The sequence below is a fragment of the Vipera ursinii genome (genome assembly GCF_947247035.1).
Source record: "Vipera ursinii genome assembly, chromosome: W".
NCBI lineage: Eukaryota > Metazoa > Chordata > Lepidosauria > Squamata > Viperidae > Vipera > Vipera ursinii.
In genome coordinates this window covers 3,658,881-3,678,133 of record NC_139522.1, presented here as the reverse complement: position 1 = coordinate 3,678,133, position 19,253 = coordinate 3,658,881, and the positions used below count along the sequence as shown (strand labels likewise).

At 42.3% G+C, this 19,253-nt stretch overlaps 1 protein-coding gene across 1 annotated transcript in view; it reads right to left on the bottom strand.

Moving 5' to 3' along the window:
- Window positions 1-19,253, bottom strand: part of THRA (thyroid hormone receptor alpha) — a 358,095-nt gene that overhangs the window by 287,726 nt on the left and 51,116 nt on the right. The gene's annotated exons all lie outside the window — the stretch shown is intronic.

The following is a 19,253-nucleotide window of genomic DNA, read 5'->3' as shown; positions in this document are numbered from 1 at the left end:
AGCAGCTCCTGGTGTCACCAGGGTGTGAACATCCATCCCCTTAAACTTCTCCCTCAACAGTTCTACAGTTGGGCCTGGGATGACAGCCTGGAACTTCCACTCAGTGGGGTCGTCCTATTCTGCTGACCGTTGAGTCTTCCAGTAGCTTCCCTGCACTACGTTGACCACTGGGGGGGGAATCTTTGGTGTCTGCCACCTTCCACACCCTCCACAACCACCCAGTCTTCAGCCCCTGGGGGGCGGTGCCCTCCGATTGCTCTTTCAAAGTTGCAGGTTGCTGTTCTGGTTTCTCATCTTTGGTTTTCAGGCCCGCTCCAGTGGCTTGAATGCCCGCTCCCTCCTAGGAGGGACCCTGGGCTTCCCGGGTCAGGCTCTCCACCGGTTTCTTCTTTTGCTCATGACCCCTTCCTGGAGCCGACATTGTTGCTCAACCTCCCCAGTGGGGTTCATTCATTTAGCTAGCAAAGAAAACTCCTCGGCCATTGCTTAACCAAGAGTACACTTTACTGGAACTTTTTTAAATAAATATTTTATTAATTTTCTAATTTTACAATCATAAATATGTAATAAGCAATGTGTTGTCTGGGTCTATTAGTAATTCAGTGGTACATATTAACTTTCTGAGTCTAGTCCACTACTACACCATCCAGTGCTTCCTTGGTCCTCTCTTCTTCTGGTAGTATGCATTTTTCCATACTGGGCAAATACAATTCTTGTTACTGTTAATACATATACAATTAAATATAGACACTGTTAATACATATACAATTAAATATAGACATCTTCATCACATTTCTCTGGTATTATACATAATATCAATAGTATCAATTTATAATATCTTTTCTAGCCAAAATATATCTCAATTGCATTTGCACTTAAAATCCCATTTATTCAATCAATATCCTGTTTTTCCCGCTTTTTTAAAATTTTAATTTCCCATCAATGTTCAAAATATCTCTATCGCTTATAATTTTTTCATAATAAATTATATTTGGGTAACCAAAAGCTTCCCTTATTCAAACCCTTTTAGAATTTTCATATTTCCCATCTCATAACAAAGTATAATATTCTAGCTACAAAGCCTATCCTTCTAATTATAATAATACTTTTATTTCTAACAGTTATCTATTTTCTTAGCCATATTCAAACATCTGTTTAGTAGTATAATATTCCATCTAATAGGTCAGAACCTCTATTTTCTTCAGTCTTACTCTAGCTTTTTTCCTTTGCCAAATAACTTTCCAAGTCAGTACATTTAAATCAAGTAGTTCTTCCTCTGTTTTTGTATATATTGTTTGGAATGAGGAAAAGAATTTGGTTGAAGTGTTTTGGAAGAACACTCAACCCATTTATATTCATTAAACAGCCTCCATCCTTCTCCTTCAGTTTTTCTTTTCATTTCTTGTTTCTCAATATTCAGCATTTCTCCTAACAGCTTTATCATCCATTTGATCAGCTCTTCTTCCTTATCCTCAAATTTGTTCTGAGATATTGACAAGTATGATGTCTTTTCCATTTCCAGTGTTATCACCTCATCTCCTGATTTTTCATTTGTCTGTATCTGTTAATTCCTTCCTTTAGGTCCTCCATCTTTGGATCCATTTCTTCTAATTTTCCTTCTGTTTTCTGGGTTATTAGTTCCTTCTTTGCAGTCATTGTCTGGATTTGTACGTTTAGGTTAGAAAATTGTTCTTTTATCTCATTTGCATTATTTTTAGTCTCATCCTGAAATAAAACAGTTGTCTCTTGGATTGATTTCAACATGGAAAGAATTTCTTTCTGAGATTCATTAACATTTTCTTGTTGATATATCAAGGTGGGAGCTTTGGAGACAGGTGATGAAGATGATTTTTTACCATTTAAGGCTGAGTATGGAACACTCATTTTGTTTTTGTATGTAGTCTTTATAGTTCAATAGGGTCCCCAACCCAGATAAGCAGCCCAAGAGTTTTTGTTTTTCCCTTTTCCCAGCTGTAGTCTGCAAAAGTGAAAGTGTCCAGGAACAACAAAGTCTTATCTGAGTTTGGGCTTCAAGCCAAGTTTTCCTTAAGCATAATAAATTGTAGTGCCATAATTCTCCACTAGATGTTGTTGACACCGCCTTCTAGCTTTCCAAATCCAAGCTTATTTTGCAAACTTTCAAATATTTTTTCTAAAAAAAATGTCTCAAAGGTACTTTTAGTCGCCAAATTTCAAAGCTATAGATCTGTATTAGTTCCAAATTGATCTTGTAGTTTCCTCTGTTTTTCCCCAAAGCAATTAATTCACTGCTTTTCTTTTCCTGAGGCAGCAGGGCAATAACTTCCCTTCCCTCTCTCATCGGTGAGGATTCTTTGTTTTGGGCATTATTTTTTTACAGGAAAGTAGTGTTAGGGTCATAAAAAGAGGATAAAGTCTCAACCAGTTCCATCCACGTTGCTCAGAAATTGCTAGTTAGTGCTTGTCTTCGGTTGTCAGCAGCTTCTGACTGGCCACACAAATGTAGCCAGTCTTTCCCCTGCCGGTTTGGAGGGCTTCCTTGGATCCAGCAGAAGGGCCGCTGCCCCTCCGCGATTGACGAGGGTCCTCTCCTTCTTCGTCGCCTCTTGGGGACAATTTTTGACCCTTTTTAGGGTCCCCAGCAGGGCAAAATCGAACGTGGAAGATGGAGTCCTGTCTTCCTGAGCCTGTCACACCACAACGTCAAACCATAAGACCGCCACTTTACTGGAACTTAATTGGTTACAGAAGAAAAACAAAGGCAGCTCTGATATTTTTGCATGCAAAAAGCATAATTAACTTTCCCTTTCTACCTTGGCCTGCCCATAGTTGTTATTCACTACCGAATCACTTGAATTCCTTTTTGTTCTTGTTTGGGGAACAAGCTATTTGTTCTGACAGACATCCCCAGCAGAAGACCTTGGGAGGCTGGCATTGTCCCAGGCTTTGAGCCGGCATTCTTGGCATTCCTTTAGCCCCCCCCTTTACCTCCCCACATCCCTCCCACTGTTGCTAGATGTCTGGCTGTAAACAGGAGTTGCTATGCAAGCCAATTTGCAGCCATGACACCACCCTGCACTGGACTCAACTGTCCCAGGGGCGGTTAACTTTTTACAGGAGCAACTTGCAGCCCAAGACCTTTTGAAACAGTATCTTGACCAAGTGAAACAGGTTTACAAGAAGGCAGCAGATGTCCATCAACAGGAGGGCCCACCCATAGCAGTAAGAAAGTTTGGCTCTCTACTAGGTTTTTAGCCACTTCAAGACCTACCAAGATGCTAGATGCTAAATTTGTGCGTCCATTAAAACTTCTCCAACAAATCAACCCAGTAGCCTTCCACCTCCAATTACCTTTGTCAATGAAGGTGCATCCAGTATTTCACTGAGCATTGCTCTCCAAAGATGCTCCCCCAAGCACAATATGATCCCAGTATCCCCCTCCACTGCCAGTCCTAGTAGAGGGAAAATCAGAATACGTGGTGGAAGAAATCCTACACTCTAGGAAAGGAGGCAAAGGAATTCAGTACTTGATTCATTAAAAAGGCTACCCTGTTGCAGATTGTTCCTTGGAAAATGAACAGTATATTCATGCCCCTGACTTAGTTGGTCAATTTCACCAGCGCTTCTCCAACAAGCCAAGGCTGACCAAGCTATCAGCCCCCTTCCCAGTTTTGCCTGAGGAACCTGCCGAGGAATGGGTTAACCAGCCCCTCTGCATTCTTCTGGGGGGAGGCGGGACACTTGCTTCTAACAATGTTTTTGTATTATAGCAACCACCACCTAGCTCGCCAGCTCCTTCAGAGGAGGGGGAGGCAGATTCCTTTGAGACTGCTTCCCTTGCACCCTTGCCACATTCGCATGAGAACTCAGACTTTGAAGACATAGAACATAGAATAATAGAGTTGGAAGGGACCTTGGAGGTCTTCTAATCCAACCCCCTGCTCAAGCCAGAGTTCCTATACCATTTCAGATAAAAGGTTCTCCAGTCTCTTTTTGAAAGCCTCCAGTGATGGAGCACCCACAATGTCTGAAGGCAAGCTATTTCATTGGTTGATTGCTCTCACCATTAGGAAATTTCTCCTTATTTCTAGGTTGCTTGTCTCCTTGGTTAGTTTCCAACCATTGTTTCGTGTCTTGCATTTTGGTGCTTTGGAAAATAGTTTGACCCCCTCATCTTTGTAGGAGCCCCTCAAATACTGGAACAGTGCTATCATTTCACCCCCAGTCCTTCTTTTCAACCAATTCCTGCAACCGTTCTTTGTATGTTTTAGCCTCCAGCCCGCTAATCATTCTTGTTTCTATTTTCTGCACTCTTTCCAGAGTCTCAGCATCTTTTTTATATTGTGGTGACCAGAACTGGATGCAGTATTCCAAGTGTGGTCTTACTAAGGCTTTGTAAAGCGGTACTAGAACTTCACATAAACTTGCTTCTATCCCTCTATTAATGCAGCCTAGGATTGAATTGGCTTTTTTGGCTGCTGCCACACACCGTTGGCTCATATTTAAGTGATTGTCCACTAGGACTCCAAGATCCCTCTCATAGTTACTGGCATTAAGCCAGGTTTCACCTAGTCTGTACCTCTACAGTTGTTTTTTCTTGCCTAAGTGTAGAGCTTTACTTTTATTTATGTTGAATTTCATTTTGCTAAGATAGGGCCCAGTGTTCAAGTCTATCAAGATCTTTTGGGATCGTGAGCTTGTAATTCCTGTAACTGTAAGACACAATGCAGGAATGGGAAAACAGCATAGAAGAAACCATGGAAGAGGCGGGGGACCAAGGAGGAGGGATGGTTGATGTAGGAGATAACCAGGCTGAGCCCGAAGGAAGGGTCAAGTGTGTCATTGGTCGTGAGTCCCTTCACGCCCACAAGAGATCTAAGTCCAGTCCACCTTGTCCATCCTGTCCATCTTGTCCATCCCACAAGAGATCTAAGTCCAGTCTATCTTCAGGAAGAGACCTCAACATGGCACCACTGATGGCAGCCTCAGTGAAATGCTCTCTTGTAGTTTTGATGTTTTCTATATTTTCTTTGACTCTCTGAGAATTTCATACTCAAAAAGTTGAACTTTTGAATATCAGACAGTGGACTTCAAATAACAAGCAGCTTTCTGGGACTATTCCTCCGTTCTTTTCAAATGCGGAGGAAATTCTGACTGAGGGAACGGCAGTTATCTCTTTTGGCCCAGCAGAAACAAAGAAGCAGACAAAAAAAAGGAGAAGGAGGGGCAAGAGAGGAGGCATATTACAAAGACTCAGGAAGCATGGGGTAAGGAAATCTCCCCTCCCCTTTCTGCATTTAACTAATCTTCGCTCACTCGTAAATAAGATAGATGAACTGCTACTTTTAAATAGCAACAACTCAGACTTTTCTAACTCGGGAGCCCTCTGCTTTATTGAAATGTGGCTGGACAATTTGCTTAATGATAGCTGCTTGCAAATCCCAGGAAATTTTGTGATGTGGACTTAGAGACACTATTCATTAATTGCATACCGTATTATGCTCCCCGAGAATTTTTTTTCATTCATCCTAACACGGGTCTACTGTACATACCACCCCAAGCCTGCATAAACAAGACACTGCAAACCTTAACTGACCAAATCCTGTGGGCTGAACAGAGATATCCAGACTCCCTACTCATTGTATTAGGAGATTTGAACAGTGCTAACCTAAGTTAAGAGCTGCCAAGATACATTCAGCATGTCAACTGTCTCACCAATAAAAGATGCCTATTGCTCTCTACCAAGAGCAGCTGTGGGACACTCAGATCACTGTATGATTCACCTTGTACCTATTTATATACAAAGACTTAAAATCATAAAACCAATAGTTGAAACAATGAAATCTTGGACTGAAGAGGCAAAGTTAAAGCTACAGGCTTGCCTTGATTGCACAGACTGGAGTGTTTTTGAAGCTGCCTCAGAGGACTTGGATGAACTCACTGACACTGTGACATCATGCATCAGTTTTTGTGAGGGCTTATGTGCGCTGACCAATACCTTACACATCTACTGTACAGCAATAATAAACCTTGGTTCACAGCTAAGCTCAAACTTCTACACTGTGCCAAAGAGAACGCTTATAGGAAAGGCGATAGAATGCTGTATAATCAGGCCAGGAATGTATTAATAAGGGAGATCAGGGCAGCAAAGAGAAGCTACTCTGAAAAGCTGAGGAATCAGTTCTCAACAAATGAAACAGCAAATGTGTGGAAAAGCCTGAAAAATATCACTGGCTACAGCAGACCTCCCTCACTTGCTGAAGGGAATTGGCAACTGGCAGATGACCTGAATGTGTTTTACTGTAGGTTTGAGAGGAATTCACTGTCAGATACACCAACAACAGCCAAGTCTTCTACACCTGACTCCATCCCTCTGGGCTCCCCACCTCTGGTGATCACAGAAAAAGATGTGTGAGGTCTATTTCACAGACAAAAGCCTGGAAAAGCACCAGGCCCACAAAGGGTAACACCTTCCTGCTTGAAAGTCTGCACTGATCAACTGGCCCCTATCTTCACCCACATCTTTAATAAATCACTGGAGATGTGTCATGTCCCTTCTTGCTTCAAACACTCTACTATCATCCTGGTGCCCAAGAAACCCTCCATTAAGGAGCTGAATGACTACAGAGCGGTTGCTCTGACCTCTGTAGTTATGAAAACCTTCGAAAGGTTAGTGCTGGCCCACCTGGAAGCCATAACGGATCTGCTGCTAGACCCCTTGCAATTTGCCTTCTGTGCAAATAAGTTGGCAGATGAAGCTGTCAGTAGGGCACTGCACTACATTTTACAACATCTTGAATGCCCAAAGACCTATGCAAGGGTCCTTTTTGTAGACTTTAGCTCAGCATTCAACACCATCATTCCAGAAATCCTCCTCTCTAAACTGACTCAGCTAGCTGTGCCTGACCACACTTGCAGATGGATTATAAGCTTTCTAACAGATAGGAAGCAGCAGGTGAAGCTAGGTAAAATCACATGGACACAAAGATAGTCCCCCCCCCGTGCCATTGCTCTGCTGAACACCTAATTCCCACAGCACTGTCTTAGGTCTAAAGATATTTACCCATGTAGTAGGGCTGTATTGATATTATCCTTCTCATCTTCACATCTTTCCTACTACTTTCTCCTATTGGTATCTATGATTTATCACTTGTTGTATATTATAATTAATGATTGTAACTATTATCTATGATATATGACCTATCACTTTGTTGTTTGTATGTACCCTGAGAGCTTATGCATCTGTAAGGACCCACTTCAACTAACCACCCAAGAAAGCAGAACTCTTGAAACAGGCATTGTCTCAAAAGGATACTTTTATTAGGGGTCAGTGACAGTAGGGAAGTCAAGGTGAGATCTGGGGAAAATCCCGAGCAAACAGTATAGTTAAGCAAGCAATATTCCTCCTCCCACCAAAGTCATAATGTCCATTTGAAATTCAGCCAATCCACAAGTGGTATAGTGTGTGGGTAACTGGCACAGTTGGTGTGCATCTCAAGGTCTTCTCCAGCTTTTGTTTCTCTGTAACCGTCTCCCTCATAAGGGAGACACATTCCTTTCTCAAGGATAGAGGCAGGAGAGGGAAAGTAGAGAGTGAAAGTTATCCCAAGCTGCCTCTCCCCCCAGCAGAATGGCAGGCCCCAAAAGTAGAATATATATGCAAGGGAAACAAAGAGGTTTTGGGGATCTGACACATCAGAGACAAATTCCTTGTGTTTCCAATCACATTTGGCCAATAAAAATCCTCTCCTCTCTTCTCTTCTCCTCTCCTCTCCTTGAATTCATTTCACTCTTATCTACCGCTAATTTGCTTTGACCATTAGTAGTTCAGATTCTTGTGAAGAGTTTAAGCTTGTAATAAATCTTTATAGTCATTTGAACTGCCTGGATTTCCTGATTTCCCTGGCACTTGACAGGGAGGGATCACAGTGAGGTTTGTGGCTGCATTTGGCACCACTGGAGCAAGTGGGATTACATAGGAATTAATATTCCTCAGGTCATGAACGGCATGATACATTGGCTTCCCCATGGCATCCTTCTTAGATTTTGCAACTGGGAATATTGAGGTGTTGCAGGGGGGTGTACATCTGTGCTTTTATTAATGCCTGGATAGGCTCCACTGCTTCAGTTGGAATGCTATATTATGGTAGGCAAGATGGTGGTCCAGGTTTTACTTCTACTACAACTGGAAGGCTGTGACTTTTCTGGGAAATGCTGATGGAATTGCCGTGCCAAGTGAAGCGCGTGTATGTATCTGACATTTTCCCAGGAACTTTAGGATTCTGGATAGCCCTTCCAATGGATCAAATACTGTATGCCTTTGCCCCTTCATCTAGTCTCCAGCATTTCTTTAACTTTGTACTCCACCTCACCTTGCACAATCGCTGGTGGAGGCGGTGGGTGCTGCGAGCAATACAGAGCTAGGAGGGGCTTCCTTGACTAGCAATGAACAGTGAAAAACTGGGTTCACTTTCATAGAGGGTGGTAGTTGCACACGAAAGGCCACATGATTAATCTGCTGGAAGACCTTAAAAGGCCCCATAGTCTTTGTATCAAACTTCTTAGAGGTTTGTAGAAACCAGGAATCTGGTAGAGAGTCAGATTTTGTCCCCTTCAACAATTGACAGACCTTGCTGCCAATGGGCATCTGCAGACTTCTTGTAAGACTGTTTAGCTTGATATAGCTGCTGTTTCAACAGGGCCTGGGCAGCCAATTGCTCTTGCAAAAATTCTACCACCCCTGGGAGGGAGCCCTCCTCTTGTGATGCCACTGGTAAAACCCTCGGGTGTCTGTCATACAAGGTTTGAAAGGTGGTCATAGCAATTGATCTGTGAAAAGCATTATTGTATGAAAACTCTGCAAGGTTAAGGTTAAGGTTAAGGTTAAGGTTAAGGTTAAGGATAAGGTTAAGGTTAAGGTTAGACAACCTGGTTCTGGTTTGCGATTGCGGCACCAGCGGACGTTGGAGGTGATCGCTTTCTCCGCCGTCCAGTTTTCTCCTGCCAGGGGACCCTGAAAAGGGTTGGAAGTCACCCTCGAGGGGCGACAAGCGTGAAGAGGACCCCTAACTGATTGCGGAAGGGCAGGAGCCCTTCCGTTTGATCCGGGGCAGTTCTTCAAACTGACGGGGAAAAGATCGGCCATTAACATGGCCCATCACTAAGCTGCTACCAGCTGAGGCCAAAATTACTATCAAGCACATCAAAAGCACTGCAGAGGAATTGGGTGAGATCCTATCTTCTTTGTATCCCAAGTATTTTCCTGTAAAAGCTTCTTGAAACTTCTTTCCCCGTGAGGAGAGAGGGAAGGGAATGCCTTCTTCCCACCCTCTAAAATGGTGGCGTCTGACTACCTAGGGGAAATAAAGCCTTGAAAAGAACAACTAAGTAATTGGATTTGCATCTTCTTGATATTTGGGGACCCAAAAAGTTCCTATTTCTACAGGGACCTGTTACCTTATCTACTTGTAAAAAAGTTGAAAAAGTATTTAAATTGGATAAAAACCTAGCTTGGATTTTGAAAAAGACTTTAAATGCTATCGGGGACATTGTGTGGCAAAGCTTGGTACAGCAAGTGAATACTCCTGACTAGGAGACCTGCTTATAGCCCAGACCAGTCCTTGGTATTATCTAACAGAGATACAAAGCTGAGAGAACAGCTGGGTGGTGAAATTGCCTTTTGGGAACTGTGGAGGTGAACACTTACTGACTCTTGTTTCAAAAATAGCTTCCACTAAAGGACCATCTATAACCATCCTAGAAATGGAGGAGTACCAGCAACAAATCTCGGTTAATTATAAACATATACTTGAAAAAATTCTTGAAGCTACTGAGAAAATTAAATCCAGATTGAAAGACAAAGGCACCAGCTTAAATTTACAAAATGAAACCTTGACTTCAACTAAAGAACTTACAATTCCAAAAACAACAGAAGCAGAAGAAATTAATACCAAGACAGAGGATTTTAAAGAACAACAAGTACAATGCACTGAGAATTTTGACAATCAAACCCTGACTGCAACTAAATAACTTACAACCCAAAAAGCAACAGAAGCAGAAGAAAGTAATACCAAGATGGAGGGTGTTAAAGATCAACACGTACAGCATACTGAAAACCTAGATAACCAAACAACAACCATAATATTGGACATGACTTTTTACTTAAACAAGAAGAAACTTGAGAAGAAGAAGACCAGACCGAATTGAAGATAAATATACTAGAGCAAATATAGAGATCTGAGGCACCAGGGCAGCAATTTAATGATTATAAATGGGCCAGTTCATTTGGAAAACTGATAACTAGATGGTCTCCTTTGATTCAAGTAACATGTAGAAGAATGAAGGGAGATCTATCTGATGATTTAAAGGCACTGGTATGGAAGCCTGGTTGGCAGAAAAAGAAAGCTAGAGTTAGATTTAAAAAATACGGTCCTTTCATTTATGACAGAAGATCCTAAAGTCTCAACTAATGGGCTAAAGGGAGATTTTGAGATGAAGGGAAATATGAATATAGATTTAAATATTGTGGAAAATGATAAAAAATAAGGGATTAATTGGCTTAATATTTAGGATTTAGATTTATAAGGGAAATGAAAATTAACTATTAGGAAATAGCTTTGAATTATTGTTTAGCTCAGATAATATGTAGAAGATGGACTTGAGACAACAAAGGACACTCTATTAGTAAGTGGTGAGGTACTAGGATGAGAAATAGAAAATGTTTATGAAATAATATAAGAATATATTTAAGTAAGTACAGGTGAAACTCGAAAAAGTAGAATTTCGTGCAAAAGTTCATTTATTTCAGTAATGCAACTTAAAAGGGGGAAACTAATATATGAGATAGACTCATTATATGCAAACCAAGGTAGTTCAAGCCGTGTTTTGTTATAATTGTGATGATTATGGTGTACAGCTCATGAAAACCCCAAATCCACAATCTCAGAAAATTAGAATATTACATCCAATCAATAAAACAAGGAGTGTACATAGAACAATATCGGACCTCTGAAAAGTATAAGCATGCATATGTACTCAGTACTTGGTTTGGCCCCCTTTTGCAGCAATTACTGCCTCAATGCGGCGTGGCATGGAAGCTATCAGCCTGTGGCACTGCTGAGGTGTTATGGAAGACCAGGATGCTTCAATAGCGGCCTTCAGCTCTTCTGCATTGTTCGGACTCATGTCTCTCATCTTTCTCTTGGCAATGCCCCATAGATTCTCTATGGGGTTCAGGTCAGGCGAGTTTGCTGGCCAATCAAGCACAGTAATCCCACAGTCATTGAACCAGGTTTTGGTGCTTTTGGTAGTGTGGGCAGGTGCCAAGTCCTGCTGGAAAATGAAGTCAGCATTCCCATAAAGCTTGTCTGCGGAAGGAAGCATGAAGTGCTCCAAAATCTCCTGGTAGACGGCTGCGTTGACCTTGGACTTAATGAAGCACAGTGGACCAACACCAGCAGATGACATGGCTCCCCAAATCAACACAGACTGTGGAAACTTCACACTGGACTTCAAGCATCTTGCAGTGTGTGCCTCTCCATTCTTCCTCCAGACTCTGGGTCCTTGGTTTCCAAATGAGATGCAAAAGTTGCTCTCATCAGAAAAGAGGACTTTGGACCACTGAGCAACAGACCAGGTCTGTTTTTCTTTAGCCCAGGTAAGATGCTTCTGACGTTGTTTCTTGTTCAGGAGTGGCTTGAAAAAGGAATACGACATTTGAAGCCCATGTCCAGGATCTGTCTGTGTGTGGTGGCTCTTGATGCACTGACTCCAGCCTCAGTCCACTCCTTGTGAAAGTCCCCAACACTTTTGAATGGCCTTTTCCTGACAATCCTCTCCAGGCTGCGGTCATCCCTTCTGCTTGTGCACCTTTTTCTTCCACACTTTTCCCTTCCACATAACTTTCTATTCATGTGCTTTGATACAGCACTTGGGGAACATCCAACTTCTTTTGCAATTACTTTTTGAGGCTTTCTGCACAACTGTCAGGTCAGCAGTCTTCCCCATGATTGTGATTCCTACTGAACCAGACTGAGAGACCATTTAAAGGCTCAGGAACCCTTTGCAGGTGTTATGGCTTAATTAGCTGATTAGAGTGAGACACTTTGAGCCTAGAATATTGCACCTTTGCACAATATTCTAATTTACTGAGATTGTGGATTTGGGGTTTTCATGAGCTGTACGCCATAATCAACACAATTATGACAAATCACGGCTTGAACTATCTTGCTTTGCATGTAATGAGTCTATCTCATATATTAGTTTCCCCTTTTAAGTTGCATTATTGAAATAAATGAACTTTTGCACAATATTCTAATTTTTCGAGTTTCACCTGTAATATGTGTATTTTAGATATGATAATTTTTATGTAGTGAAATAAAGGAAATTTGGGTTACCCGAAGCTTAAATATTATGGATATTAAAGGTTAAATTTGAATACTGTAATTAAAAATTGAAAATTTAACTTAAAAACAGGACATAAATATGTATAAGCAAAAATATATTGATAAATGTTTTAACTGAGCGTGTTTTAATTAGAAATTTACTAGCTTAAATATGATATAGCAAATGTTAAGGGAAATAGTGAAGGAATTTTTGATGATGTAACCTGAAATATGGACTAAAGATTTTGTTATTGAAGTATTGACTACCCAATCACCATGCTGCTTTCAAAATACTTAAATGGAAAACTGGAAAACCAATAACATTTCTTATAAAAAACAGATTAGATAACCTTTATTGTGATTTTTTTTACTGTGGGCACACTGGAACACTTTAAAAATGAAATTCTGCTGCTTGCTCTCAAAAGTGTACACATACACAACACACATATAAACATGCTATATACAACATATGTACAGTATATACCTATACCCTTACATATAAATACATATAAATATTAATCACTGTCCATCTTGAATACATAGCAGAAGGAAGAAGCTTGAGAGTTCACAAGGTTAATACTGTATGGAACAAAACTGTGACTGAATCTGGATGTTCTGCTTCAGATACCACAAAGCCTCCACCCAGAAGGTAACACAGAAAACAGGTCATGAAGGGTGTGTAGTGTCCCAGACAATTCTGCGGACCCTGCTCAAGCAACAATATAGTGAAAGACGTGGTCTGAAAAAAGTTGTTTCTTTGGCAGTGGACAAACACTTGCAAGGGATGAAATGTGCCATCTTGGTAAAAACATCCACTACTACTAGTATGGAGGTATAGCCTTGGACTAGAAGTAAATCAGTAATAAAATCCATTGACACCATGTGCCAAGGATGGAGTGGAGTTGGGAGGGGTTGTAACAGCCCTGCTGAGTTCTGATGGTGGGATTTAGCTCTACTGCAGGTGTAGCAAGATGTCACGTAGCCCTTAACCTCCACTGCCATTTTAGACCACCAAAAGTCTCTTAATGTTCTGTGCAACATCTTGAACACCCCTCCCCCCATGCCCTGATTATCATGGGCTAAAAAGCTAAAAGGTTCCTCTCTCTCAAAGGGGTAGACACTACTATTCTGCCCTTGCACCTCAAAGTCCCTACCACTGAAAATGGGGATATAGTACCTAGTGGGTTCCCCTGGAGGTCATGCATCTGGGCCTGCAGAACAGGTCAAGAGATTGCTATCCTTTGATTCTGGCAATTAAGTCCTGGGGCATGAGTGTAGCTCCCAACACCTTGGTATCCACTTATGCAGGGCCTTGCCAAAAATTAGAAGGATGTAAAATGCTTGCAGCTACCGGGGCTTGGTGCGTTTGTGGGTATTCAGGCTTATGAGAGCGCATCTGGCATCAAATTCTTCGAGCATGCTACATATGTAATGTAAAAGTCAAAGTGAGAGGAAAAACTGACTCCATCTCACTTGCCTCGAGGAAAGTGGCTTGGTCTGTTGAAGCATTTCCAGATTCTTATGGTCGGTATGGACTTCTATGGGCCAACGTGCCCCTTCCAAGAAATGTCTCCATTGATGAGAAGCTGTTTTAACTGCTAACAGTTCTTTGTTAAAAAGTCTTATAGTTTCTCTCTGGGGAAGTCAACTAAATTCCTATGCTGCCCATATCACTGATACAGTGACTCTGGGCAGCCAATAAATCTCTTGGATCGGTCGGGGTGTTGAAAGGGCTGTTATGCAAAGAGTGGTTTTAAATTTTCAAATGCCGCCTGCTCCGTTCCCATCCAAGCAAATCTCACTCCCTTTTTGAACAGCTTAGAGGTTTAACTTTATGCGCAAATCACATGGGGGGCTTGCCATGACAACACTGCCTGCGCTTTATGGGGATCCATTTGGAATCTGGAAATGCAATAACCCAAGAAATCTAACTACTTCAAGACAAACACGCACTTCTCAAGACCTCTCACACATGGTGATCATGTAGTTTCTCATCTTCAGCGTAGATTAGGATGCTACCCAGGTAAATCAACATATATTTGTCAATTGTATCAGAAAAAATCTGCTTCATAAATCTAGGAAACACACCTCTGCAATTAATTAGCCCAAATGGTATTACGGTGTATTCAAACTTGGCATGCCTGGTGTCGAATGCTGTTAAACATTCATGGCCCTCCTTGACTGATGGATTTTGAAGGTCTAACTTGATAAATACACATGCACTTTGCTATCTATCCAATAAGTCTGATATGAGTGGTAGTGGATAATGGTCTCTCACTGTAATGGAATTATGGGGTTTATAGTTCTGAACAGTTCTCATTGGAACCTCACCAGTTGGGTTGGGGGAACCTGGGTCTTGCTTCTTGGGGGCAAAGAAGGTAAATGCTGAAGCCAGTGACTTTGAAGGTCTTATAAAGCCTTTCTGCAGGTTAGAATCTAAATACTGCTTCAAAATTGACAGGTCCTTGCTGACAAGGGATACTGTCTCTTAGCAGGGATTTTAGCACCCGGGACCAAATTGATCGCACAGTTGTAGTCTCTATATAGGGGAAGGACTGATTCCTCTTGTTCCCTGAACATGTCTGTGGTAACTTTTCCTCTCCCCTACAGGGCTTTCTGTTTCTTTTCACAAAGGGGCTGTCGGCTGAACAAGGTGAAGATGGCAACCTGGGGTGGCAAACGACAGAGTCCCTCTGTCCCAGTGTATTGCAGTGTTGTGAAGCCAGGAAATTCTGGTGAGCTCTCTTTTCTTGTTTTTTAGAAGACATTTGTATTGTTTCTTCAGGAGCATAAAATCTTGGATGGGATGCTCTGCTGTATTCTCTTTATATAACTTAAATTCTCCAATCAGTTTACTTTTGAACTGAAAAAATTCTGTATTGAACCAGGGTTGAGATGAATAGGCCCTGCCCCCTTGTTTTCTTCTCTTCCTTGATATCTGGGTGGAAACCACTGGCTGGAGAAACTGCATCAGTCGGGCAAACATCTGCAAGGGAGAATTCTCAGAGCTCTCACTAACTACTGTATAGTAGTATGGAATTGCAATGGTGCTTCAAATAGAAGCAGCTGAGAGATTTGCTCACTAAGTTGCTGGGTCCATCTAACACAGACCAGTCCCAGCTCTAGATCTGTTTCCAGAATTGGAGTTGGTTCTGTTTCCATAAAACAATTATCAAAAGTATGGCTATAATACCTGGGAGATAATCACTATCAGGTCAGTTATCTAGATACAATTTTTTGTACAAAGGTAATCAGATTTCATGAGATTAGAGTGTAATCAATTAGGTAAGGTCTTGAGCCAGCCCAGTGGGAGAATTCACCAGGGAAATCACTGCTGCTAGATCCATTCAGTAAAGATATATTTAGGTTGTTAATACTTTGTAAAAGAGACACCCCCTTATAATCCCTTTTAAATCTTTGGATTGCCTTGTCATTCTCTCCTACCCTTGCATTTAAGTCAAAAGAGACTATTACATAAGCTAATATTTAGCATAAGAGTACTTACAGGTGAAACTCGAAAAATTAGAATATCGTGCAAAAGTTCATTTATTTCAATAATGCAACTTAAAAGGGGAAACTAATATATGAGATAGACTCATTACATGCAAAGCAAGATAGTTCAAGCCGTGATTTGTCATAATTGTGATGATTATGGCTTACAGCTCATGAAAACCCCAAATCCACAATCTCAGAAAATTAGAATATTGTGAAAAGGTGCAATATTCTAGGCTCAAAGTGTCCCACTCTAATCAGCTAATTAAGCCATAACACCTGCAAAGGGTTCCTGGGCCTTTAAATGGTCTCTCAGTCTGGTTCAGTAGGAATCACAATCATGGGGAAGACTGCTGACCTGACAGTTGTGCAGAAAACCATCACTGACACCCTCCATAAGGAGGGAAAGCCTCAAAAGGTAATTGCAAAAGAAGTTGGATGTTCCCCTAGTGCTGTATAAAAGCACATTAATAGAAAGTTATGTGGAAGGGAAAAGTGTGGAAGAAAAAGGTGCACAAGCAGCAGGGATGACCGCAGCCTGGAGAGGATTGTCAGGAAAAGGCCATTCAAAAGTGTTGGGGACTTTCACAAGGAGTGGACTGAGGCTGGAGTCAGTGCATCAAGAGCCATCACACACAGATGGATCCTGGACATGGGCTTCAAATGTCATATTCCTCTTGTCAAGCCACTCCTGAACAACAAACAACGTCAGAAGCGTCTTACCTGGGCTAAAGAAAAACAGACCTGGTCCGTTGCTCAGTGGTCCAAAGTCCTCTTTTCTGATGAGAGCAACTTTTGCATCTCATTTGGAAACCAAGGACCCAGAGTCTGGAGGAAGAATGGAGAGGCACACACTGCAAGATGCTTGAAGTCCAGTGCGAAGTTTCCACAGTCTGTGTTGATTTGGGGAGTCATGTCATCTGCTGGTGTTGGTCCACTGTGCTTCATTAAGTCCAGGGTCAACGTAGCTGTCTACCAGGAGATTTTGGAGCACTTCATGCTTCCTTCCGCAGACGACCTTTATGGGGATGCTGACTTCATTTTCCAGCAGGACTTGGCACCTGCCCACACTGCCAAAAGCACCAAAACCTGGTTCAAAGACTGTGGGATTACTGTGCTTGATTGGCCAGCAAACTCGCCTGACCTGAACCCCATAGAGAATCTATGGGGCATTGCCAAGAGAAAGATGAGAGACATGAGACCGAACAATGCAGAAGAGCTGAAGGCCGCTATTGAAGCATCCTGGTCTTCCATAACACCTCAGCAGTGCCACAGGCTGATCGCTTCCATGCCACGCCGCATTGAGGCAGTAATTGCTGCAAAAGGGGCCCAAACCAAGTACTGAGTACATACGCATGCTTATACTTTTCAGAGGTCCGATATTGTTCTATGTACACTCCTTGTTTTATTGATTGGATGTAATATTCTAATTTTCTGAGATTGTGGATTTGGGGTTTTCATGAGCTGTACGCCATAATCATCACAATTATGACAAATCATGGCTTGAACTATCTTGCTTTGCATGTAATGAGTCTATCTCATATATTAGTTTCCCCTTTTAAGTTGCATTACTGAAATAAATGAACTTTTGCACGATATTCTAATTTTTCGAGTTTCACCTGTACTTAAACCACCACACAATCTGCTATGTCCTGCTCCAGGAACTGGTGGGAGCAAGGTTTTATACCCACCTATATGCAAGCTACTTTCAAGCCAAGTTTCTTGGAGTAGGAGTATATTGAATTCAGCTATGTAATTTATAAAAGCAGAGGTCTTTGGATTTAGCATTCCAACCTGCAATATTCCATGAGAGAATGTTCAAAACGTTCAAAAACATGAATACTCTTTCTATTCTGCTTTTTCAAAACCTCAGGGGGGATTTCATTCCAGAGGTCAGGGGCTGCCAACAAAGAAAGCATACTTACTAAACAATGACACTTTTTAACTGAAAGGGCTTGGCTCACACACCCCTGTGCAGCTCATAGAGCATGAGTGTCACACCAGCATACTGAAGCATGCCCATTGCTGCCTGTGCCACTGCATTCTGCATCAATTGACGCTGCTGAGCCATGAAACGACTAGGGTGTGATTAGGGTGTGACTAGGAAGTGACTGTCTGAAGTGTCTCCCAATCTAGGAAAGGGTGCAACTGATGAACTAGATGAAGCTGTGCAAAGATCTGTCTGACTACAGTACAGCAGGATTTGTGAGTCTAAGATCTCCAGATTGCAACACCATTCTATATAAATCAGTGGTCCCCAAACTTTGTGGCTTGGCGGCCCGGCGGGGGGGTAGAGAGGGGAACCGGGCCATGTGAGCAGCGGGCTGGTGTACACGCACATATGTGAAGCTCGACATGCACAAGTGGCAGGCTGGTGCACATGTGCATGCGTGCACAGCTCAACGTGTGCAAGTTGAGCTGTGTGTGTGTGCACCTGTGCTGGCCTGCCACTCACACAAGCTGAGCTGCGCGGGCATGCATGCAAGCCACCCCACTGCTCGCGGGGCCCAGTTCCAAATAGGTCACAGCCCAATTTATTTATTTATCTAATTTTAAAACCACCCATCTCCCTCACAGCTAGACTATAGGTGATGTACAAATAAAATATTAGAACATAAAAACAGTATATAAATTTTAAAAAGGATGAATTAAAATCAGTGAAGGCTTTCAGGGCAGTAACCAACCCCATGGCTGCACGCTCCTCTGTGACCCCTAAGCAAGGGCATAGAGCCATGTTTTCACACCTGTCCAAATGGCCAGGAGAGTAGGGTCCACCTCTGGGGGAGAATGTTCCAAAGGGCAGGGGCAATGGCAGAGAAAGCTCTCTTCCTGGACCCCACCAGTTGGAATTCTTTCGCTGATGGGGTCCGTAACATACCTTCCTTGCCTGACCAGGTGGGACAGGCCAATGCAATGGGACAAAAATGCTTCTGTAGGTAGCCTGGCCCCATGCCATGTATGGCTATAAAGGTCATAACCAACACCTTGAATTGGACCCAGAAGCAAAGTTGGCATCCAATGCAGCTCGTGCAGTAAAGGTATTACATGGGCCGTTCTTTGTGCACCCAAGATTGCCAATGTGGCTGCATTCTGTACCAGTTGAAATTTCTGGTTTTCAAGAGAAGCCCCGTGTAGAGCACATTGAAAATAGTCCAAATGGGAGATGACCAGGGCATGAGTGATGGAGTGGACAGCCTCCCTATCCAGGAAAGGGCATAACTGGCGTACAATACAAAGTTGAGCAAAGGCCCTCCTAAACATGGCTGCCACTTGCTCTTCGAACAGGAGCCGCGAGTCCAGGAGGACCCCCAGAGTATGCACAGTTCCTGTCCATCTAGGCCCACATAGCTGCCAGGCATTGGGAAGGAATTTCACAGCCTCACTCAGCTAAACTGGGGT